This window comes from Tyto alba, unplaced genomic scaffold (assembly GCF_018691265.1).
Source record: "Tyto alba isolate M040663 unplaced genomic scaffold, T.alba_DEE_v4.0 Super-Scaffold_2, whole genome shotgun sequence".
Taxonomy (NCBI): Eukaryota; Metazoa; Chordata; class Aves; order Strigiformes; family Tytonidae; genus Tyto; species Tyto alba.
The window spans coordinates 84,576,134-84,601,403 of record NW_024881282.1 but is presented as its reverse complement, the minus strand read 5'-3'; the positions used below and the strand labels follow the sequence as shown (position 1 = coordinate 84,601,403).

The window sequence follows — 25,270 nt, the reverse complement described above, 5'->3', positions numbered from 1 at the left end:
TACCCACTATTGCATATACTGATCATCCCCATGGTCTGGGTGACCAACACAGAGATAGACCAGACAGTATAAATATTATAGATACTCGTTACATAACAGATCTTTATCTATTCACCTTTCAGAACTTTAGATCGATCTGCTCTGAACTTTGGTCTTTTCACAATCATAAGTATTATTGTTTCCCATTCATAACAACTGCAGAAATAGCAGGGGTACTGCTGATGGAAGGACCATGACCTTACTTATTACACCACCTGTGTACTCTTGAGAACCCTATAATTGAAACATTACATCTTGACTCACCTTTTTCTTATGATGTATTGTAACTTCTCAAGGCTAGAGTTTTCAATCACGGATTTCCAAAGTTATATCAGTGAAACAGATTTTAAATCTATTCTAGTCTGAGAGAAGCTGGTCCTACTCAAGAAACTCTCCATCTTTCCGAGTTATTTTATTTCATTAAAACAAATGTTCTAACAATTCCTTTTTCTCTTATAGTCCAGTTTATTCTTGAATAACATTTTAATATAAGGTTTTCTATTATCCAGGAAGGATCCAAAAGTATAGTTGGGCCATTCAGGAATCCAGCATATCAACACTGAACACCTTGTTCCCTCCACAGAGACCCCTGTACCTTTCTTACACCACATGTAGATATAAAAATATCCTCCCACTACTTGCAAGTGTTATCCCCTCTGTTCCACATGTGTCCTGCAAAACTTCTCCTGTAGATGATACCTTCTGCTCCTCTCTGTGACTATTCCCCAAAACAGGGAAGCAGAAAAGTGTATAAGATGTGCTCATCTGTCGATGGACATGTTACACTTGTAGAGGCAACCTGTGCTATTTGTCTTCCCAGGAGATATCTCTTGATGGGAAGCAGTCAGACCATCTGCAGATCATCCTCCAGGAAATTCACCCAGTGATTTATTATGAATGGTGGATTAGTCTTATAAAACCTATTAGTACTATGGGGTGAAAATACTATGGAGACCAAATATGTTTCTAGCCTAATATGCTTGCCTAAATATCTTTAAAGGTTTGGCCCTTATTCTGTCAGATGCTTGAAGGATGCCAATAACCAGAAGACATTTCCCCCAATGAACCCCAAGAATGTTCCTCATCTACCAGAGCTTGCTGCAGCCTCATACACACAGCTGAGAGATGAAGGAGCATGGAGTATGGCTTATGTATCTATGGTAGCTTTCCACTCCCATGGGGAAAACCAGCTGTCTTTGCTAGCAGAAAGCTCGATGATTATTGCATTTTAGCTCATAGTCCCTACAACACCAGCCAAAAAGTGAGTGGGACTTTTAAGGACAACTATTTCCCTAGCTGTGGGAAACGTATTCCCTCTAAACTGATACATAAAATAAACCTAATGATAACCAAACAATACTTTGGAACTTCTAATCACCCTGGATTTCTTTTTGTCATATTTCATCACTTTATGCTAGCTAATTGCCAGTTAAAAACCTGATGAAAAGCATGTCACCTCCTGTAGGAATAGTTGGGGAATATATGTTACAAGAAGTTATAGAGGAAGCTATTTTTAGGTGAGAAAACACATCTGAAAAATTCTCAGATTTTGGAAAGCTTGCTTGATGGATAACTGGAGATCAGATTACAAAAGAAAATTGACTCATTGATAATTGACTGTCTGGAAGCACTGATGTTTCAAGCCTATTATCTATGTCCTGTCCACTATTACATACAATATCCTCATTGCAAGTAGTAGTACCTTCTGGACATTTTAGGGTTCAGTACTGTCGAGGGTTTCCAGAGACTTTTCAAAGAATTTTCAAGAGGACACTGATTAATGTAAAGTCCTGTGGAAGAAATGAACCCAATTCTTGGCTGTGACAATTGCCTGACAATTAGAGGGGCACAAGTTCTTCTTTCTCAAATATAGTTAAGTACTCAGCACCTACCAATTCCATGGTGAGTTAGATGCCTCAATTCAAGGATCTCAGTATAGATCACCTTATGACAGACAGAATACTGTTAAGGATTTCAAATATTTTGAAATCTACTAAGGTAGTAGTAAGGAATTATTACTGACAAAATTTTGAATGAAAATATTTAATACACTTAATTCTTTGAAAAAGTCTCTTATTTTTGAGAAGGGACATGTCATTCCTCACCTAAAATTCCTGGCATCATTTCCAATTTATTTCCTCACAATAGAAAAATGTTCCAGAATCCTGCTCCCATATTTTATGTATTTTAAATAATGAATGCCTTCTGAAAGAATGCATGAAAATTATGCTTGGCTTTGGTTACTAGAGAAGTTAACATAAGCTACTTAGATTACTATTATAAAAATATTATTCAAATGTTTTTACTAATGTAAGTCTATATTGAGAGCTTGATCATGAATGGTTTTTGTTCTTCAAGTTCTTCTTGACCTGCATAATCCTTTGGTTTAAATTCTTGAGGGAAAATAAAAGTGCATTAAAGAAATCATGCTCTATATACAAATAATTTTTCATTATTTGCATAATGAATGAGTAGTCTTCCTATTATGCATTACTTTCTTCGTTCACTGAAATATTTCTTCACATCCAAAAAATATATAGTCTTGGATCACAAAGGTCTAAAGTTTGACAATGTGTTAAAATGCTTTCACTGCAGTAATTTAAAATAGGCTGTACCAACTGCTACTTTTTCTGTCAACCAGAAGATTACAAAAGATTTACAAAAGGAAAAAAAATACATCCTGCCTCATCCTGCCTTTTTTGCTGACCTATGTACAATTTACTAACTGCTTTCCACTTAAAAAAAAAAAAAAAAAAAAAAAAAAAAAAAAGGAAGGAAGAAATAAAGTCCAGAAAAAAAACAGAGTAGGAACAAGGGAAGTCTCAGAAGGTATCAGAGAAATACATACTGTACTGAAGAGTCGACAAGAAACTTCAAATTTTGAAGAATATTCTGTTACCAAATTAGCAGAACCAGACTAAGGAAAGGGAGGAGACATTTGGCATGTTCATAGTGCCATGAAAATGCAAATATAATGTATCTTGTCACAGCCTGGCTCCTTTCCTCCTCTAGAGTTTAACCCATATAACACTGTTGGTGAATATGCTGCTGTTATTGATGAAGTTAATGGTTCTGGTATTATTAGTTAATCAGTAGAGATTTCTATTTTCAGATATCTTAGTATTCCTTCTCATAGTTGATTATCCTCAGGTGTAGTATAATGGTTTGTAGTCATCAGCTGATGGCAATTATAGAAGAAAAACCTTCCAGATGAGAGAGAGATGGAGATTGAGTGGATTGAGCAAGGTCACTGAAGAGATTTGGGGATTACTTTACCCGTCCAATTCCCATCTCACTCCCAAAACATATACATCTACATGGTGTATTCTTCCCTTGAAGACACAAGTCACAAACATTACAATACAACTTTTCCTTTACTGTGGTAGTGTGGTAGTGTACTGCCACCCTCTGCTGGAATAAACATGGACCAAGTAATTTCTCCACCTCTCCATGCCTATTTAGAAAGGATTGTATCATATTTTCTTGTCAGATATAGGAAAAAAATAAGAAATTTGGAAGGTTAACTTGACAGCATGCTTTTTTTTTTTTTTTTTTTTTTTTTTAGAAAGAAAAAAAAAAAGGAAAATGGAAGGTTTTGAATCTGTTTGTAATGATTTTATTACAAGACTAATGTGCACTAAGTATATAAAATTCAGGTCCCACGACTCTTCCAAAGGAAGATGGGCAAGAAGAACTTTCATGGAGTTTGGTCAGGGAGCTTTGGTGTTACTGGTTGCAGAGTTGTGTACCTTCAGGGATTCCTTGGTTGCTTCAGATTTTACAAGCACTATGAAAGGACTCAAACTTTCAATTGTGACTTTTTTCAGCACTTTGGAACCCCACTAGAGAACAACTAAAAGCAGAAAGACACAAAAGTTCAGCTAGTGTCCTTTCGCTGTATGAATCAAAGTCTACTTGGTATTACACAGGTTATAAGACAGAAGTGCCTGCTTTGTTACAAAGCCTTTTGAGTTACAAAAGCAAATAAAAGGTGTGATGAAATGGGCACCTGTTTTTAAACGCAAGTGATGAAACTGGGCACCTCCATATCTGCTTATCCAGTTTTGGTGGTTTAAATGCATGTAAATGATTTTCAGTCCTCTCTAAGTACCAGACTTCTCCAAAATATTTAAAATAAATACCAACAGGCTTAAAACCACTCATCCCCTCTGAAAGCTTAAGTTTATTTTTCCATCATCACTAGTGCGCAGGATGAGTTCAGTTTCTAAAAAAAAAAAAAAAAAAAAAAAAAATTTGAGCTATTAAAATCAAATTCTGACCATATGGGACTTACAAGAAGGTCTCAGTGCAGGAATATTCCATCATGTTAATTGATTACTGCAATATGTTGTGCATGAGGAGAAGGAAGGAAAAAGAATGTTATGAAGATGTTCCAGAAGGTCCCATCTTTGCATAACTCAGATCACTAAGGATTTATTGCCCAAGAATTTACTGCTTTTATTCACATTTGGCTCTGATTTAAGGATCTGATCCAGATTCTTAAAACAAATGGTAGACAGAACCTCAACTGTACTTGAACTATGTTTTTACAAAATGAAGTTAACTATTAAAAACAATACTTAGCTTATCTAGGACAATCATATCTTTGCACCTAGCAGTCCATAGTTACTCTACATCACTGACTTAAATGGTAGTTTGACATGCATTATGATAGCTTCATTATCATAATCTATGTATGACCACCTAAGATTTTTTCACTGATAATACTTGATAATTTGAATTTATGTTAGGTAAGCAAAAGTAGAAGGTATTACTTTGAGTAATCACCTATTTGTAAAGTGTTTTTCACATTTATTCCTAATCCAGGATGCATTCATTATTATTTCTGTCCAAAATGTCTTCATTCTCTGTGTCTGAACCTTAACTATATGCAGCAAAAAAAAAAAAAAAAAAAGGAGGCAACTCTAGTGTAAGCAAGGGAAAAACCATGACAGTTTGGGAGGGAAAGTGTGTAGCATAAGGGCAAAGCTAGGTTAACACTAAAGCTCAGTATTTCATCGTCTGCACTAATAATTTGGAATTTAAAATCAATTCAAATTATTAACACGAAAGAGGTTTCAATGAAATCATGGTGACTGGACTTATGAGACATCTGTGCCATATACTGAAGCTTAACTGCATTACTGTGGTCAAAGTACTGAATTTAAGGGTGTCAGGAGGGGGACAAAGGAGGAGAGACAAGAGGTACAGCCTCTAAAACCTCTATAAATCTAACCTCTCTCCTTCTTACTGCCATCATTAGATTCCTACTCTGCCACTGAATAGTCTCAGGTAGGGCTTTTGCATTTGACAAATGAAGGCAATTTGAGGATTTTATACTTGTGGATACATTGTAGGACTTACTGTGTGACTTAAAAGCATTTTTCTTGTAAATCAAATATTACCTTGGAAAATAACAATACTGGCAAATGAAACCAGTGAGGTGCCACTCAAGACTACAGTCCTGCTTTAATCATGTTGCTCTTTGATAATTTAAAGCTTTTAATCATGCCAGGCTGCCACGTTTTGGGTTAAAATTCATGGGAATTTACAGATATTATTTTGGCCACTGGAGAGCTCACTTACTAATACAAAAGGGACTCTACTGAAGTCATGGAAATTTTTTGCATTATTATTTTTTGAACACACTGCAGTGACTGTAAAGTTCAAACCTACCTGAGTTCATACGTGACAAAGTTAACGAAAAATAGGCTTAATTTACAATGATTTTGCATCTTTTGTTCTTCTGGATTTTGTCTGTGTGCTACGCATTAGCAACTGATTCAGTGTAAAAAAAGGATATTTTTATTGCTTCATATTTTCATAGCAGTACCCTGTGTTGACTTTTGTATTAGTGCTCTAACCTTGAATTAAAAAATATATAAATTACTTCTTACGTCTATGCTGTTTTCAGTATCCAGTCAATGCCAATGTGGTCTTATCGTAGGATTCAGGCCAACAATTAACTGCCTAGAGTTTTATTCAATAAGGCAATTCTTTATCTTTCAGATGAATTATCAAATAGACACCTATGAGGTACCAGTCCAAAATATAAAACCAAAGGCATTAGAAACTAGTCTTGAGTTTCTTTCTTCCTAGGTTTAAGGACAAACCTAAGGGCTGACAGAAAATGTGAAGAGCAATTTCTATTTTCTGCCCCCATCTCTGCATGTATGCAGTTGTACAGCATTGAGAAGGTTCAGAAACCGATAGGGGCAGACAATATATAAGCATACTGTTATAGATACATAACCAAACAAAATTAGTAAATGGTACTAACTAGTTGCTATTGCAAATAAACACTGGAAAGTCATGCATTATTTTTATGAGCATGTAAGTCTGATTTTACAGAATACACTGCATGAAAGTCTAAGCCTTTTGAATATTCCTTCAACAGTAATATTTCTCCTGTTGACAAATATTTTAAACACCTTATGGAACAACACTTCATGCAAATCAGATTTTCAGAGGTGCCATGTGAGAACACATGCATTAGATCCAAATCCACCAGAATGCCTCAGATAAACACATGTTGTCTAGTCATGGGAAGATCAGAACAGTTTTTAAAAAGCAGTCATTCTAGAATGTAGATTCATTTTTTCATAACATCATTTTCCAGAAAGATTTATTTCTTGATTATCAAGTTTTGAGTTCATCTTAATTTGTATTTCTGAATCCAAGACTGTCAGCCACATATTTGAATAGCCACCTATTTCGCAGACATTTAAAGTAACCTATTCATGGATATGCATGGCTTGTAAACCTACTTCCATATACCAGTCTTAATGAGATTTTGCTCTTCAGCCTTCTAGTTATGGGCAAAACAATCTGGTTTTGTGACTCCAAGGTGTATGCTTCGAATGTGAAATAGACTTGCAAATTTCCATCTCTCACTTTTGTATCTGGGTAGCAATTTATGTTATGCACAGAGAAACACAGTTTAAAATCAGTAATAAAAGCACTTTAATCTTACTTAATTTTCTGGTTTTCACATATTTTCAGTTGTGTGCAAGCACAGAAAATTTACTGGAGTGTTAGTCTATAAAACGGAGTTCTCAAAAAATCACTGTAATTGTTTACAGCAATTGTGTCCAAAATATACCTAATTTAATATAGAGTAGAGGATATATAAGCCATTTCCAGTGGAAGCACAATGCCAAACAGCACAATAGATTTTATATTGCTTTCAAGGTGTTTAAATTGTTAATTAGCCAAATTCAGTTAGATAAATAAAGTATAAAGGACTGTATCACCATAGTTCTAGTCTTTTAACCTTTAACAGCTATGAATTATTAGAACTATGAAGTTGTTTGTGTATAGCCCAAGAATTCACATTCAAAACTCCCTAGGTGCTTGCTATGGACATGCTTAGAAGACAGCCAGTGCTTTAACAACTACTCTCAGCTGACATACTTCTTGCCAGCTGACCCATGTTATCTGACCTTCTGCATACTCCACGATTATCCCATTTGCAAAACAAGGCAAATAGTCTTAAATCACCATCGAGATAGTTTAACACGTTTGAATTTGCATTTAAAAGAGGTGAAAAATGCACTTAGAGTCAAATTCAGGAGAAGTTTATCAAAGAACCTTCATTTACAGTCAGCAACAACATGTGAGCACTGGACAAGATGACTTCCAGAGGTCCCCTCTTTTCTCTGGGGTTTTAAGAATTATGTAATTTAGTGACTAAACTGCATCCAATATTTGCAAACAGTGAACTCTGATAGACAAAAAAAGTAACTAGAACATCTTGGTTGGAGTAACCATCACTATGGTGATGTTATAATGCATCTTACATGAAGGAACTCCTTTGAAAGGAAAAGGATTTCAATCACTAATAAATAAGGTGCCAACACAAAAGGGTTATATTGGAATATCTGTGGCCCAGAATAGCTAACCAGTTATGTCCCTGGACTGCCTGTAGTTTTTAGTACTCCCAAAGAATCTCTTAAATCTTACCTGGAGCAAGAATAAATTGTTGAGGAAGGAGATGTGGGAAAGAAAATACTACAAAACTCACTGATGAGGTAGAGGCTATAAGGAGATAGGTTACAGCCCCAAGCTGTATATGTTTAAAGCTCCTGATTTGTTATTGGACAATACATATTTTATGATAACTTGATGCTTTTTCTTCACAGATTGGTGACCTCAAATTCTGAGCAAAAGCCTGACTCTGTCTGTCTAAACTATGAAGGCTGATCCAAAACCAGGAATTTTCCCATCACAAGCAGACTGGGAAGCCCAAAACATATAAACTTGGAAGTCAGATGACTTGGAGGACTTAGTCCCAGATCTGTAACACTTCCTTATGTCATGTTAATTGAGAATTACAAATACACATGCTCTACAAAGTTAAGATAAATTAAAATAATTTTATTATTGTTTTTAAAGGTTTTAAAACTTCAGAATCACATGCAGAATGCTCACAATGTGAGTACAAATTTAATTAATTCTTCTCAAAGAAAAGTCTTCACTGAGGAAAAGAAAATCAATTTTTTTAATGCAGTAGGCAGGCAGGTCAATTTGTAGTAAAGCTCTTCAAAGAAACTTCAGAGCTTCGTATTGTCCAAGCTTAAAAATAAATAAAAATATTTAATTTAAAAATTTTAAATAATGTAAATTATGCTCTCATCTGATTTCTGATGTGAGCCTGTCAAAGACTTGAACTCCACTAAAGGAGTCAGTTCACAGTTCTTTTTTGGGGAGAGGTTATACAGCTTGGTTTAACTTATATTCTGTTGGTATTGAAAGGCCCATTTGACAGTCTGGTTGGAGGGAAATGAAGAGGACAGATCTTGCATTAGGTGACAGGACACAGCAGACAGAGAGGAGGAAAATGACAAAGGTCAGAAATGGATATACGTAAAGTGAGCAGCCAGTAGGAGAGGAAAAAGAACTTTTGGTTCATTGATTGCTTAATTAATAAAGAAGGAAAGGACTCAAAGGCACCACACTAAAAGCAGCTTACCATCCCATCTTAGTAGCTTATGTGAGATGAGTAGGAATTCCCTTCATTCTTAACACATACTTCTCTTTTACCTAAATACCAGCTGTGATGGGCAGGTGCACTGTATGTAAGTGGTCTCTGAAGCAAAACTGAATGGAACTCCAACAGTAGGGATAGAAGATGAAATGCTGGTAGAGAGTTAGCTTCACAAGATTAAATTGTTACAAGCTCATGATCTTAGACACAAATAATACTACTAAAATCAAAAGGTAAAAGCTGCTTGATAACTTTAATGTGAACAAATTTTATTTCATTTTTTGAGCCTTTCCAGTGACAACAAGGAGTACTCAGACACAAAAAAAAAAAAAAAAACAAAAAAAAAAAAAAACAAAAACAAAACAACACAACCTCCAGTCTACAAAACATGTGCCAATAATTTTAAGGTTAATATTACCTATTCAGTAATAATGTACTTGGTAATTCCACCCTTGTCTTTAGCATTTTCAGGTTGAATCACTATAGCACAAACAATAAAACTCTAAACATCTGTGAGACTGGTTACAGTTTACCTTGTCTACTTTTTGAAGCTTCCTATCACCAACATTTAGCTGAAGATTTCTACAGACTGCATATTCAAGTGGATTATGCTCTCTCAAGTGTCCTGAATCAGAATCCTAGAGCTTATGACCGGGGCAGACTGAGAGATTTTACATCACTGTCAAACTTCTTTCTTATATGATATGAAGCTGAAGAGTGGGTGCAACACTACTTTTTATTTAGGGTAACAAAAAAAAAAAAAATCTGTTTTAAATATTTTGTATTGACTGCACAACAGTGATTTTATGTGTCATTCCTACCCAAATACTATTAATTCCCTATTTTATGGAGGTAATAATCCTTCTAAGTAATCATTTGCTCAGGTTTAGTCAAAATCACATTTATCAAGTATGATAATGTCTTTTTCTGCAATGAGACACTGACCCAGACAGCATAGGGATAGTAATACCTCTCAGTACATCAATAATTTTATTTCCATGCAGCTTGGATGGGCAAGGCCTGATTAGTACATGGGGTATAGCTAGGGCCCTCAGTAGTTAACATACACATTAGTGACTGAAAGAAATAAAATTCTGTCCAGTCATTTTATAACAGCTTTTTGAGACTCATGGAATTGGTAGCATGTTAAACTTTTGCTTTCTAAATTTAGAATAGACACACTGAGTGAGTATTAAGAAACTGATTAATGTTTTTATCTTGTTCAAATATAAGCCTGATTTTGCACATGGAAATAGACCTTTTGAAGTTGTAGAGAATTTGCATGTGACACTACATATATGCTTTAGCAATGTACTTTATGGAGCTGTTAATGATTTTTGTCCTGATCATTTTAATGCCCATTCTAACATCTGTCATGCATGAAATTCCTCTTACTGACACACTTCTGTGAATAACCTAGCATTTAACTCCTGTCTTTGCTGAGTCAGGTACATTTTGCTTTCATCTTTATTCTAAGCCAGTATGGTGTTTGGTGATTACTTTTATCAATCTCCCTGCACTAAATTTGAGTATATTCACTGAATAAACTGCACTATGGATTTGATGGATGGACCACTCAGTAGGTAAGGAATTGGCTGGATGGTTGCACTCGAAGTGTTGTGGTCAACAGCTCGATGTCCAGGTGGAGAGCGGTGACAAGTGGTGTTCCTCAGGGGTTGGTGTTGGGACTGGTGCTGTTTAACATCTTTGTCGGTGACACGGACAGGGGGATTGAATGCACCCTCAGCAAGTTCACTGACGATACCATGCTGTGTGGTGGGTGACATGCTGGAGGGAGGGGATGCCATCCAGAGGGACCTGGACGGGCTGGAGAGCTGGGCCTGTGAAAACCTCATGAAGTTCAACAAGGCCAAGTGCAAGGTCCTGCCCGTGGGTTGGAGTAATCCCAAGCACAAACACAGGCTGGGTGATGAGTGGACTCAGAGCAGCCCTGCAGAGAAAGATCTGGGGGCATGAGTGGATGGAAAACTGACTGTGAGCCAGCAGTGCACGCTCTCAGCCTAGAAAGCCAATCGTGTCCTAGGCTGCGTCGAGAGAAGTGTGGCCAGCAGCTTGAGGAAGGGGATACTCCCCGTCTGCTTTGCTCCTGTGAGACCCCACCTGCAGTGCTGTGTCCAGCTTTGGGGCCCTAGTATAAGAAAGACACAGACCTGATCGAGTGGAACCAGAGGAAGACACAAAGATGGTCAGGGAGCTGGAGCAGCTCCCCTGTGAGGGCAGGCTGAGAGACTTGAGCTTGTTCAGCCTGAAGAAGAGAAGGCTCCAGGGAGTCCTTATAGCTGCCTTCCAGTGCTTAAAGTGGACTCAGAAGAAAGCTGCAGAGGTACTCTGTGAGGGAGTGTAGTGATAGGAAAAAGGGTAATGTTTCTAAACTGAAAGAGGGTAGATTTAGCTTAGATATAAGGAAGAAGTTCTTCACAGTGAGGGCGGTGAGGCTCTGGCCTAGGTTGCCCAGAGCAGCTGTGGCTGCCCCCTCCCTGGAAGGGTTCCAGGCCAGGTTGGACGGGGCTGGGAGCCCCCTGGGCTGCCCGGGGCAGGGGGGTTGGAACTAGATGATCTTTAAGGTTCCTTCTAGCTCAAACCATTCTACGATTCTATGATATGATGATGATTCTATAAAGGTTGGATACATAGGTAAGAACTGGATCCTTTTAATCACAAATTATTAATACTTCAGTCCCCAAATGTGTAATTTCAGGATCAAAGCCTGAACTGTTATCATAAATGTAATTTAATAACAAGGAAAACCTGAATGATTTTCAGATAAATAAAATCAGACTAAATCAGTGTAAATTTATAACCATTTCTCTCATATATAGTGTATTTAATTTAATTTCATATTTTTCTTTTTTAGGTCTACAAATAAAAAGAACTCAAGGTATTAATCAGCTGAACAGGTAAGAGTCAAGTTTCCCCTAAGACTTCAGAATTTCATATTAATTATTATATTTTTATACTCTATACAAGACTGTAATTCTTTTATAATGTAAGATTATAATGTAGTTATCAGATCTTGTTTCCAATTTCTACAATCTTATTTATGCTAGTTTTGCACATTCTTTTCTATGTGATTTATTTTCTTTTAGGCAATTTTCATAGTTTCTATCAGTTATTTCACATGTTTCATACTTGTTGTTTTCCTTGTTTTAGCTAGAAAAACCCCAGGATTATCAATAAACTATTAGTTAATTAATTAAAAAATGAAAAAATCTTCCTACAGTTTGATTTGAACTGTAGTGTTGGGAACTAGTAAAATATATGGGATAGATCAGATGCATAAACATCCAAAGTATATTGCCCAGAGCTTTTCATAAAATTTCTGCATTCTCTCTCTTCCATTTAAATATACACAGTGATGTGCAACAAGACAATGTGTGCAACCATAATATAGTCTCCTTGTGATCATGCAATCTTTATCAATAGAATTTAATCAATAACTCAAACAGAATTGTGAACTTCCAACTTGTGGTTAAATTATACTTTTACTTTCTACAATAAAGGTTTAATTACTTTTTACAAGTGCTAAAAAACTAGAAGAAAAATGACAGTTAATATAAATATTTACTTGATCATCATTTAGTAAATACATAAATCTTTTCTTCTTTCCTTACATATTCAGCTCTTTTCAACAGAATACCAAGGAGTAGGTAAGTTACAATGATAAATTATTCTTTCCAGTTTCATATTCTATTTATATCCTTTTCATTCATTAGAGTTTTTAATTTGGTTTGGGTTTGCTGGTTTTCACGCTTCCATGTATTTTTTAAGAAATAATTTATTACAATTCATATTTCTTTCTTTTCAAAATTATAATCCAATTACTTTCTCAGTAAACAAGAATTCCTCCTTTTTATGTGAAATGAACTACCAATGAAACTGGTTTCTGATTAGACAAGTTAATTTTGAAAGGACAGATAGAATCAAGCAATGAACTGGATAAAAATAATAATGGAGCATACCTTGTTAGATAACAAATGGAACAGACTTTGGAGATAATTAATGCAGGAGATACTTAATGCCGAGATACGTTAAATAAGCTTTGTCTTATTTATTTGCTGCTATAAATCATAGTTAATTTCCTTAAATAACATACTATAACCACCTAGCCAGCATCACATTTCTGTAAACACATGCCACTGTAACTCCCTGTTCTTTCCTACTTTGCATGGAAACCCAAGCACCCTTTGTAGGTGTGGGGGTGTGTGTGTGTATATATATATATCTGTGCATGTGTAGTTAGATAGATAGATAGATTAGAGAGAGAGAGAGAGAGAGAGAGAGAGAGAGAGAGATCGATCAATCAGTCCACTAAGGGAAAGTGGTCTAATATCATTCAGGATGAATATTGCAGGAAAATGTTTGGTAGCTTCATCCAATGGATAAACATGGTTCCTTTTACACTGGGTTTCCAAATGACTAAATGACAGGCTGCAGGATGTTACTTGATGAGTTTGATTCTGTTTCAAGTCTTACACCAAAGTAGCAATTTTTATTGGGCTGTTGGAAAAACTGTATCAGAGTCAGGTGGTCTGAGGGATATTTTTTCCCATACTGTCTGTTTGCTGCATATAAAGAAGATTTGTTTCTAAGAAGCATAAACAAGGAATTTTTTTGAGTAAAAAGCTGGAGTGGTAGACTGCTGGAAAAAAAAAAAAAAAAAAAAAAGTAAAGCCTATTACTCTTATCCTTTTATGTTCTGGAAATGAGCATATGTGTACATAGTTCTAAAGAAAGAATCAAGTTAGTATTAAAAATATCCCTGGCCCATATTAATGACTTGCCCCCTCCAATGGAAACAATCTTGAAAGGCTAAATTTTGACAAAGTCTAGGGGTCAAGGTAAAAAATATCAGTTTTAGGACTTTCAAAATCTGTACAGTATAATCAAAATAAAACTTCAAGTTCTTTAGTACAGATATATTATACTGACTGTTCAGTTTTTTATTCAGCAGTTAAGCAATTGTCAATTTAGTTAGGAAAGATAACATGTAGTTGCATAACTCTGTTCTGTGTGTCCAATGGTTTTTGTTCTACCTGAAGCTAGAGAAATTTTACATAAGTCCTGTTTGTCTCACCTTTAATAAATATAAATAAATTTTCTTAAGCTTTCTTTATCAATAATACTTCCTGGGCAATTTTCAAGACTGCTTTCAAACAGTAGACAAACATGTATGTGCAACTTTTAAGAAATCAGAGTTTGACATAATTCTCTGACTGTATATTTTATGATTGTATTTTGTATCAAACAGTAAAATTTACTGCTGTGAAATGTTAATTTATAATACTATTTCTTCACCAACTGCCTTCAGCTGGAAGGTTGTTGAAGCAAGTAGATGGCACACAGTGTTTTAAAATGGAACTAGACAAGGTTATAAGGAGTCAAGATGCACTTCTTCAACAACCCACAACTATGAAAGATGTAGGAAATACTTAATTTTCTCTGGGAACATGAGGACCAGGGTGGAGAAGTTTCTCATATGATTTGGGGAAAAAATGACACCAAGAAGTCATATAGGACTTCAGAAGCAGACCCAGGCACCATGAATGGTTAAAGATACTGTCCTCCAGGCTACCTATGGACCCAATCCAAAGTTTACAGCCAAATTGCTCCATTTTCCTCTTTCTGTGGCTTTATCTCATTAAGCAGGAATTGTGTTGCTTCCTCTTTGTCTTGTGGTCTGTCAGTATCACATTATCATATGACAAAACAGCACTGTAAAAAAACTTTCAGCAGTTCCACATGGAGGATTCAGTCCTCTCGGCATCTTTACAGGTTCTTCTTCTCTTCCATGAAACAATGAAAGATGGAAACATAGTCCTCCTTCATGTAGCCAGTCTTGGGTTTGGGTAGTCAGGTTCTTCCTTACAATGAGGCACCTGTGTAGAAGAGTTGTTTTGGACAGAGATGTGTCAGACACTATGCCTCAGTGTCCTCCACTTAAATCAATCGTATCATCTCGAGTCTAAGGAACAGCTGTTCACAGTCCAGTTGGAATAGCATAAGGATATGATCACTTATGAGTAAGCATGTTCCCCCACAAGCATAGTATCCTAATCAAGTTTAAAAGCCATCAAAAATACTTCATTTTAAATCAATGCTAAGTTTCAAAAACATCAGTAGAAAGTTAACAAATACCACCAGTACCATAAAGAGCCAATATTTAGTCTTCAAGAAGGGCAGGGAATCGAGTCTTTATCTCTTTCTGCAATCCCTGATGGGTCTGTCACATGCTGTGACAGTACGCAGAATAAAACGTTCCCCTGTGCTCTCACAAATTGTATGAAACCAATCCCACTTCTGTTTGTGCTGCAAACTTCAGTTTTATCTAACATTTTAATAGGAAAAACTTAGTGGTATTTCTGGAGAAATAAAAATAATCGCCCTAAATATGTGGATGGCTCTTATTACAAAAATATTAACCATTACATCTCTGTTTACTGCTTTCTGCTTTTACTTTTCAGCACTTAGGCAACTAATGTGGATGGCAATTTTTCCTGGTGAATGATAACCTCTTTCTAAGCACTACCTATACTAAAATGTTTTACTTCCAGACACTTCCCCTTATTCACTTTATTTTGAAGATTATACTGCCAAATCCCTCTTATCTTTCATGTCTGTACCTGGAAATCATCTATAACTGCCTCCTCTCCCTTACTCAACAAAATTGCACCTCAATACTGATCCAGTAAAACAACTTAATAGTTTCAATGTCTGAAATCTCTTTCTCTGTCTTTTTGTATCCTTCTCCAATCATCAACTGTTGTACTTCCAAGTTTCTGCTACTATGCTATGTTGCATGTCTGGAGTTATGCCCACTTTGATTTTGCTGCTTATTCCTTTCTCTACTACATCAGCTTCCCTTTTGCAATGGTCCTCTGTATGTACACTGCCAGAGCAGTACAAGATGTGCAAGATTATGCTGGGAGGTGGAGTCAAACCCAGAATATGAACCTCTAGTACCTCAGCATAGGGCATGAGATTGAGTTTGTAACATCTGTCAAGTTTTGGGTATTGTTGAATAACACCATCATTTCTTTTACTAAGCCTTACCTGATTTTGTATGATTTCTTATCTACTCTATTCTCAGTTTCCTAATAAGGACCTTGTGACTTCCTTTTAAGAGTTCCTACCTTATAGGAAAGTTCTTTCCAAGGTTATTACCTTTTTGGCCTTGTGATTTCTCACAGGATAGCACCCACTCCTATCCTGTGACTATTCTGTTTACTAATGGAGCTTATTTTTATACAAATTAGAGTTCTTCCACCTTTCAGAAGTCCTCAAAACATCAGAGAATCACTCTGTCAGAGAACCATTGCACAAATGCTGTTACAATTGAGTGTTGCATGTGTTAGTAAATATGACTGAATCTCTTCTTGCATGCCTGTTCCTGTTTACGATTGATATATATGTAATCAGTAAAGAACAAAAGTGAAAGATTAAAAAGTCATATAGGTTTGTGTAAAGATAGGTTTTGGTCAAGATAGTCATTGCCTAATTACGCATGTTTTATTTGTAAGTCATATTTTCATTTCTCATGGGAGATGTTGCCAGGAAAAAGACTTTTGCTTTCTCATGTCTGAATCAGTCCCTCCAGGCAGCTCATACTCTACTCAAATGTGACACAATTCAGTAGTTGCTATAATACTGGCTTTAATTTGAATACTTGGCCTAAGGTTATGTGTAGGCCAGGGTTTCATGCTGCCACAGAGCAAAATATTTAACACATAGGCAGACTGTCCTTTTATGTTTCGGATGTTTTAGGACACATACAATGAAGTATATGGGAAACGATAGAGACAAGCCTTGGAGAACAGATTTGATCCCTCCCATGGAAACAGAAAGGGTGATATGTTGCCGTTTTAGCCTGAACGGGTAGGAAAGACAAGGGTGGAGAGACATGTGAGTACCGGAAACATGATGATGGGAGAGTAAGAACCATCCTGTGGTGGAAAAAAGTGCCAGAGGCAGGCTGTAACAGAAACCATCTGGGATTTCAAACACTTATTGAATCAAACCTCCTCCAGCATAGTCCTGTGATGGAGTTTGGGACCAGGGAGATCTCTGAGGAATGATGGTGAATGATCTAGCCAGGAGACAATGAAGATTTCAAGACTTGCCTGTATTTCATTAGAAAGTTGAGCAAAATCAGTATATTTCTTGAAAAATAGTTCTGTATTGATGAATCAGCATTTTCAGTAAAACAAATATTCTGTTGACAGTTTCGACCAGCTCTATTTTCGACATCAAGAGATCTTGTGCTACTTCTCTCTGTCATACTCACTTTGGTCCTTGATGCAGGAATTGTCATCTTTAGTTATATTTGCACGTTGCCTGCTACACTGTCTGGAGGCTGTAGACTACAGCACAAACAGGCATAGAAATCAAGAGACCTGAGGAGTTTTCATTTTTGTGCCTATCTAATTGTGAGCCCTTTAACTAACACTTCCAGAAATTGATACTGTCACATAACAGATCAGCCCCAAACAAGTGAACCATATGCAACATTACAGACTATTTTTGGTGTTGCTGGCATAGAAATGTACTACAGAAAAACCTCAAGTTGCCAAGATAGATTGTACCCAAACAAAGTATAATCACAAGTGGTGATACTGCTCTTCTCTCTTATGCGGTGAAGCTGATTTAAATTTAAGTTTAGTTCACTCTTTTTAATTTATTTCTCTTTTTAATTTACTCTTTTCATATAGGGGAAATTATGATCTTATGAAGCTGACATTAAATGATCAAACAATATTGAACAACTTAATGAAAATCTTAAGCAAAAGTCATTGTGAATTAGGTATTTGCTAAACTGACAACACAAGCCTTTGTAAACCTGATATTGTTCTTATGTAAACTCATGAATGGAGACTTTCTCAAATAAATTACTTAATAACATCAGAGAGTCATTGGCTGTGTAAATATATCCCAGGGGCACATGCTAAGATTCCTGAATTTAAATGTTCAATAGAACTTCATATTTGTCACCTTTACTAACGAGTTTTTCCTTATGAAATCATTATTAGCATGAAAAAGTTAAATTTTGTATCTAATTTCTTGAATTAATGCTGTTTGAAGACCCTAAGGGTTTGAAAGTTCTTTCACTGAAATTCATCATTTACATAATTTTCATAGCCCCAGCCCTTTGCTCTTAACTATGAATGCACATTGTGATTTTTTTATGCATTAAGGCAGCAACTTCTATTTTTCTCTACACAAAACAATTAACAGAAGAATAACAGGTTATAAACATTTTTAATCTTTAATGTTACATTAACAGTGAAGTGCCATATTTCATGCTTTCACAACAGCACTGCCTGTTGAATGATGCCTTTCTGGTTCCTCACTATGAAGATATTTGATTAGAAAAGGAAAAACAATTGAGTTATTTGAGATCAGCGGAGCTCTCCATCATTTCCTGCTTGAGATATTTGCAAGTGCACAGCAGCATGGCCAGATTTTTAAGCAGACTAGACAGTATTTTCTCAGCCCTACATTAGCATAGTTCAGCCATGATCTATGAATGAGGTGTTTATTTGATATATTACTTTTTGTTGTTAATATAGCTTATTAGATAGGAATTTTATTCTTTTCATAAACCCAGACTTTGGACACCAATTCAACACAGCTTCTGACCAAAATATCTCTTGATGTAAACCTCTTCTCTGCCTACAACTAATAATAATTTTTATTACTGCAAGTCTTTGTGAACTGAGGGTCATGGACATATGATAGGCATAAGACAAAGACATAGGACAGACCCAAATCTGAAAAACACTATCAAATTACTGGAAAACCTAGGCCTAATGTGTGGGTGCTTTAGGTTTAGCATAACAACCACAACAGAAACATCACAATTCAGACAGTATTTTGAACAGAAAAAATGAACTTTGTTCTGTGTCGAGACTAAACTTGTTTGACAACAACTGCTTCCATCCAGTGGTTTGCTACAGACTACAAATCAATTTTATGCAGTAGACACATCCCCTGTTCCCAAATTTAACAATGTGCATGATAATTTTTTATATAATTATTATTATTCCAGTCTCTGCAGTGAAAAGACGAAGGAAAATGATGCAGTCTGGTTTGTGGCAAACTTTTGATTAGGATTCAATGTGAGATTAAGATTCTGATTTTATGTATACACTTTTGATTCAATTATGAGTATATAAAAAGTAATTTCACCCACATAAATTGCATCAACCCTACTGATTGCCTGTCTCCTGTCTGTGATGGGAACTTACCTAATGGAATTTCTTCTGTATTTTTGACATTTGAAGACAAAATCTGAAGCCCATATGACCCTTTGAGTTTGATTAATTTGCCCATACATTCATGTCTAGTGCTATTTGAGAAGCCTACTATCATGTTCTCATATAATTAAAGAATTAATACCATCTTCTTACACCAGGCCCTGGAAGTAGTGTATCCTATCCCGATTCAAAATAGAGAAGCAACTTCATAAAGTTTAAACTGAATACAATTTAGCTTGCATTGTTAAATGCAGTGTAGTATGGTGAATACTGATGAGTTTTTTAAGCCAGTCTCTTGTGCCTCAGGTTTCCTCCAATCTTTTTTCAAAGTTTCTGTAAACACACACTCTTGTTTTTCTGTAGAAGGATAATCTTCTACAGAAGATTTGTCATGTTTTCTCTCCAGTCACAAAATGTCTAGAAAGAGCTTCTAGGTACTTTATCCAGGTTCCTATTGTTTTCCAACAGAAGTTTCAAGTGTTATGTTACATGTTAATGTTGCTGCTCTTCTCACCCAGGGACAATACCAAAGAGTCTCAGGGATGGAAAAAAAAGATGTACAATCTTGAAAACATTGTTAACAATTAAATCCAGATGTTACAATTTCTGGTGATCATTGCTTGATGTAAAAAAAAAAGGCTTAAATCAAATACTGAAACAGAATGAACCAATGAAATCCTGCAAGTCTGTCTTCTGACCACCAGCAGCTTCCTTGCAAACATTTTCTCTCTAGGCAAATCAGTCTACTTGACATAATGGAGGAAGTCCAGTGTGTGTGATCAACTGTGTACAGTTTTAAATTTCCTACAAATCATGTTAGTTGCTTGAAAATACATGAAACTGTAGGAATTAGCCATACCAAAGTTATTCATTTTGGACTCCAAATGAATAACCTCAGAACAGCTTGTTGGAAGGCCTGGCACTTAGCTACAATCAAATTAGATGATGGCTTGTAATATTCATGTCAAAACAAGGTCAGCCATTTCAGGCTGCTCAATACCAACCTTCTCTTTCCATGAGCCAAATCGCTGCCCAGATGATTGTAGAAGCTTGTTATTACCATAATGCCAGCATGTTATCCAGGTTAAAATGTGTTTTTGCTATTGATCCAAACATACACTAAGCCATTGGAAAACTTTATCAAGGAGTGCTATGCTGCTCTTGAATACCAAAATTTGACTGGCTCAGAGTTTTGACAGATTTTGAGCCATTTGCTATGTCCTAATTCACTATGCTGTAAATTGTGGTTTATTAGATATAAGACATTAAATGAATACAGATGTTTGGGTTTGGCTTTTTCTCTTGCTCTTGCATGGCCATTTCCCATAGCCAAACCCCCAAACCAGCACTTCCCCAAAACTCCCACTGATTTCCGTGGGCTCTAGATGCAGCCATCGGAAAACCTGCACTTGACATCTGTTGCCCTGCTGAGATTCCAGTCGATGTTCTCACCCTGTACTGATGTGCTCCTCAGATATAATTGTTTGTCTCTGATTCGCAGTATCTCTTAGTAACCCAGGGCACTCTCCTTCTTTATTAATTCCAGTGACAATGGACACACATTGAGAATAAGCTCTTATAAAATTCAAATTAAAACATGTAACTCAAATCTTCATGCAGTAACAAGGTTTGACTGGTTATAAATAAAAACTATCAATCTATCTGGACTGATTTTAGGATTTTAAGAAAATACATCATTGTCCTGTAAACTGAAGCTATGAAAAATATGACTAATGGTACCAGGACAACAGTGGCTACATATTCCTGCCTGCTTATCTGTTCTAGCTTGAAGAACTCAGGAATACATTCTATTCCACTACTGTTAGAGCACTAATTTTAGGTCTGTGGACCTAAGCTTCATCTATCTGTCTATCAGAAGATCTTAAAGGCATGTCAAACTTGGGTTTCATTGAAACATTCCTCTATTTTCAGCTTTTTAAAATGTGTATATTAGACATTATATTGGAAACAAAATATTTTATTAACATTTCTCTGTGTTGTAACTTTCCTCTTTGCAAACCAGTTTCCTGTGATTTTATTGCTAAGATATGCACAGTTCTCAGGGATATTTTACTCATTGGTGTAGAATCATGTGCTAAGTTAGAAGGTAATATTCTTGAATAGAAAACCATTTTGTTTTTTCCATGTTGTCTGCGTGTAACTTTGACTTACTTTTCCTCAGTTTGTGTACACAGTAAACTTTCTCATGTCATTTATTGACACCATTGTGATTTCTATTGTATGTCCTACATTTTCTCTTTCTCCTATTCAGAAAAGAGATGAGCTGTCAGGAAAGATTCCTTCTATTCTTACTGTGCTTTATTTTGATTTTATGCAAGTTCACATTATTGAGGGTTTTTTCCTTGATTTGAATTATTGTAACAGGTGCTTAGTGCATAGAATGAGCTTGTACATTAATTAAAGAGAGAGACTCTCAAGCTATTTAACTTAATAAGGAGAAGTTAACTGACTTGATCAGGGTCTAATACTTGCAGAGGGAAGAATTTTTGATAATCATTGACTCTTTAATTTAGCAGAAAAATATATAACAAGAACCAGGTAATGGAAAATGAAGCTTGACAAATTCAGAGGTAGAAATAAGATACTTAGAGTGTAATTAACCATCATAACTACCCTACAGATGTGTTAGATTCTTTACTGCTTGCAGTTTTGAAGTCTTAAAAATATTCTGACAAAATCACAATATACAATTAGCATTTATTGACTAGTTGTGATGTTAGGCTGAAATTCCTGATATGTATTGTGCCGAAGAGCAAGTAAGTGGTTTTATAACAAGTCTTGTTGGATTTCACGTACATTTATAGTAGACTGTTAATTCATGCAGTTGTCTCCATCACATCTTCCATATGGCAGGGCTGCACTCTTCTGGATTTTGTGCAGTGCTTCCACTGAAGTTCTGGTTTGCATCCCTATAGTGTGCAAATGCTACAGGATCAATAATAATAATATTTAATAGGATGAATAGCCTAGAATGTGCAGGTAACTGTAGTATTGTGCAATACAGAGAGACACAGGTGCCTTTTCCTAGACACCCTGACCTGACTTTGACAAAGCATGATCTGTACTCCAAGAAAATTATTAAAATTAGGCTATGAATGTATATTTGATTTCTAGATGGAAAGACCTTCGTAATAACAGCCTCTACTGATGGTAAAACCAGTGAGACATTTTCACCATACACTTTAGAAGCTGGATTCAGGTCAACAGATTAGACATTTAATTTGAGCCAATTTTCAAGTTATGGCAACATATTCCTCATACAGTCAATAGAAAAGGGCTTCCAGAGAAAGGTCCTGCACATCAAAGTTTAGGTTTTATATCAAAGTCCTGGGTCCAAATCAACTGCTGAAACAGACTGTTTCTCTTCCTTAACTGTGTAACAATTCTGACATTAAACCACTAATTTGCGTAACTACTTATGTTTCAGAAAAGTACTTTATAGTAGACCTCTGATGAAATTCAAAAATTGAATCTTCCCATTTACATTTTACTCCCTAAACACTTGTGAGTGCTATCTAGCCACAACCTAACAGGCCTTCTTTTACCCTCTTTAAACCCATATTCCTCTTAGGTAAAGTAGTTATTTTAAAAAATTTTGGAGGAATTCGTAAGACTAATTATAGGCTTCTTGGAACAATCATCCTCAATTCTCTTTATAGCTCCCCCCCCCCAAAAAAAAGTAGAAATTGTTGTTTTAAAGCATGATTCATCTCCTGTGATGTCCTGTTATATATTAATTTCATTCTAACAATGTAAATTTTTTCTTATATCCAAAAAGTCAGCCCAATGAAATTAGTTAGAGTTTAGATACTGACACTGTAGGTGTCTGAATTTAGGTCAGATGAACATTCCAAAAGTTGTCATGCCTAGCTTCTTCATCTGGTCAAATTAACAAGGGTTGAACAGAACCAGATGTAAGTCAATAAAATTTCAGAAGACTGCTCAAAATAACTCTAAATGAGTTTTTTTTTGTTGTATTGCATGCATCATTCATTTACTACTTTAATACAGGAGAAAAATCTTGTGTTATACAATATATTAAAAAAAATGCAATAAATTTTGATCATACTGCACAGAGCATTTCTGCTGAATAAGCCTTTAATATGAAAATAACACATTATATGTAAAGTGTCATCAGTTTTGCTGGTGCTTAGAACCAGAACATGGTGATTATGCTTTGGAGTGCACACATGGCATTTGGGTACTTAGTTGACATTTTAAGTGATTGAATGTTAGGAACCTACATCCCATCTCTCTTGCTGAAAATGTGCTCTCAGGGTTCATATCCTGGAAAAATACTGGGTCATAGGTATAAGAACAAACAGATGAGGAGAAAGGGAAAAGATGTTATCCATAAGGTCATGCAGCTTCTTTTCACTGTGAGAGAATATGTTTTTAAAGTCAGCAGAGGATTTGGAAGAGAATGTCGAAGCTTTCAAGGCAGAGAACTCTTGTTCAATAGGGAGCTGGAATTGAGGAAAGTGGAGGTATTGAAGAGTGCTAGATTTAGAGCCACATGCATTGTGACTATCCTAATACAACTAATAGAAAAAGAAGGATTCTAGAGGATGAAAGGGAAACATAAATAATCCTAGGACAAACTTTATTACTCATTGTCCTTTACTATAAAAGTGGTTAAAATAAATAATAATCTCAAATGCCTCTAGTTTATCAAAAGAAACATGGAATTTTATACTCATTATTTGTTTAAACTACAGTTCTGTTCTTTTTCCAGACTGACACCAAATACTTCCCTCTGTGTTTTACTTTGTTCCAAAAGTCAGCTTAAAGAGGTACAGGTGAGAGTGGTGGAACACGTATGATGAGTATTGGCATCTCCACCTTAACAGAAGCTGTTGAACACTCTTTTCCATTGTGAACCTATTAAGCAAGTAGATATAATTGCATCAAAGTATGACTGGCTCGTCTTATTGCAGTTAATTCAACTCTGATTCTGAATGGGTTATCAGGAGTAAGTGGCTTTGAATTTTAGTCTTTATACAGTTGCCGAGAAAAACTTCTTAAGGGTTGGCTCTACTAAGTAAAGACAACATGAAATCCAGCTGTGAGTTTCTCTGTAGGTTTGGCTGTTTGTTGAAAATATCTTTTGAAGTTCTTAGATTCATACCCTATCACACTAAAAAAACAACACTAGGTATCATCTCTTGACAATGTTCATGTACTTGCTAATAAGGACTCCTGGAAACTGTAAAGTTGTTAGATGTAATTCTCAAATGGTGGAACTCCGTAAAGTAACTATTTGCATTTTATTTCCACCAACCTGAGATAAAATTTCACACTGTTCAGATAAGATTGCATTTACATCCAATAAGATTACATTTTTACCCAAAACAGAAACAGAAAAAGAGACTGTTGCCTATTGTGAATCTTGTCATGACAATTTGCAGTTGGCACATTTCTAGGTTTTATTTTCTTAGAATGCATAAGAGCTACCAGTCTGGGACATATGAAAATGTAATTGAGCTTGAAATGTCATCTTGATAGCAAGTGATACAGTTAATTCTGTTGGTAAATGTTGTGCAGTGCTAATTGCTAAGTCTAAATTTAACAATTAGTTTAGAAAATCTGAAGTGTAATTTATAATGGGATATAAGCTGCAGGCTTCAGCTTGTACTGACTTTTTTATTATTATTACTTATACCAGTTTAGGAGGATGTAGCTGAAGAATTTTAACCAAGAATCAAGATGCATGCCTAATTTAACTTCAACCAAATTTGACTATACATCTAGTAAATTTGCTATGGCTGCAAAACATGTTCTAACAAATTAAACTTGTATCTACTCTTTTCTTTTCTACAGTTTGTAATTATACATGAATTGATATTGTCATCCTAAACTTCATTAACATCTTTAAAATTTTCATTGATATTGTCTATCAGAGAAGTTGCTTGGTACTGGTGTGTGTGTTTTCTACCCTTTTAAAGAGGAATGT

The 25,270-nt window shown here is 35.6% G+C and overlaps 1 protein-coding gene across 1 annotated transcript in view; it reads left to right on the top strand.

The window, feature by feature from the left end:
* CELF2 (CUGBP Elav-like family member 2) overlaps positions 1 to 25,270 on the top strand; it is a 559,898-nt gene that overhangs the window by 91,882 nt on the left and 442,746 nt on the right. The window contains exons 2-3 of the mRNA XM_032985807.2: positions 11,901 to 11,943; positions 12,666 to 12,693. The gene's annotated coding sequence lies outside the window, so the exon portion shown is untranslated. The remainder of the gene's footprint in view (positions 1 to 11,900; positions 11,944 to 12,665; positions 12,694 to 25,270) is intronic.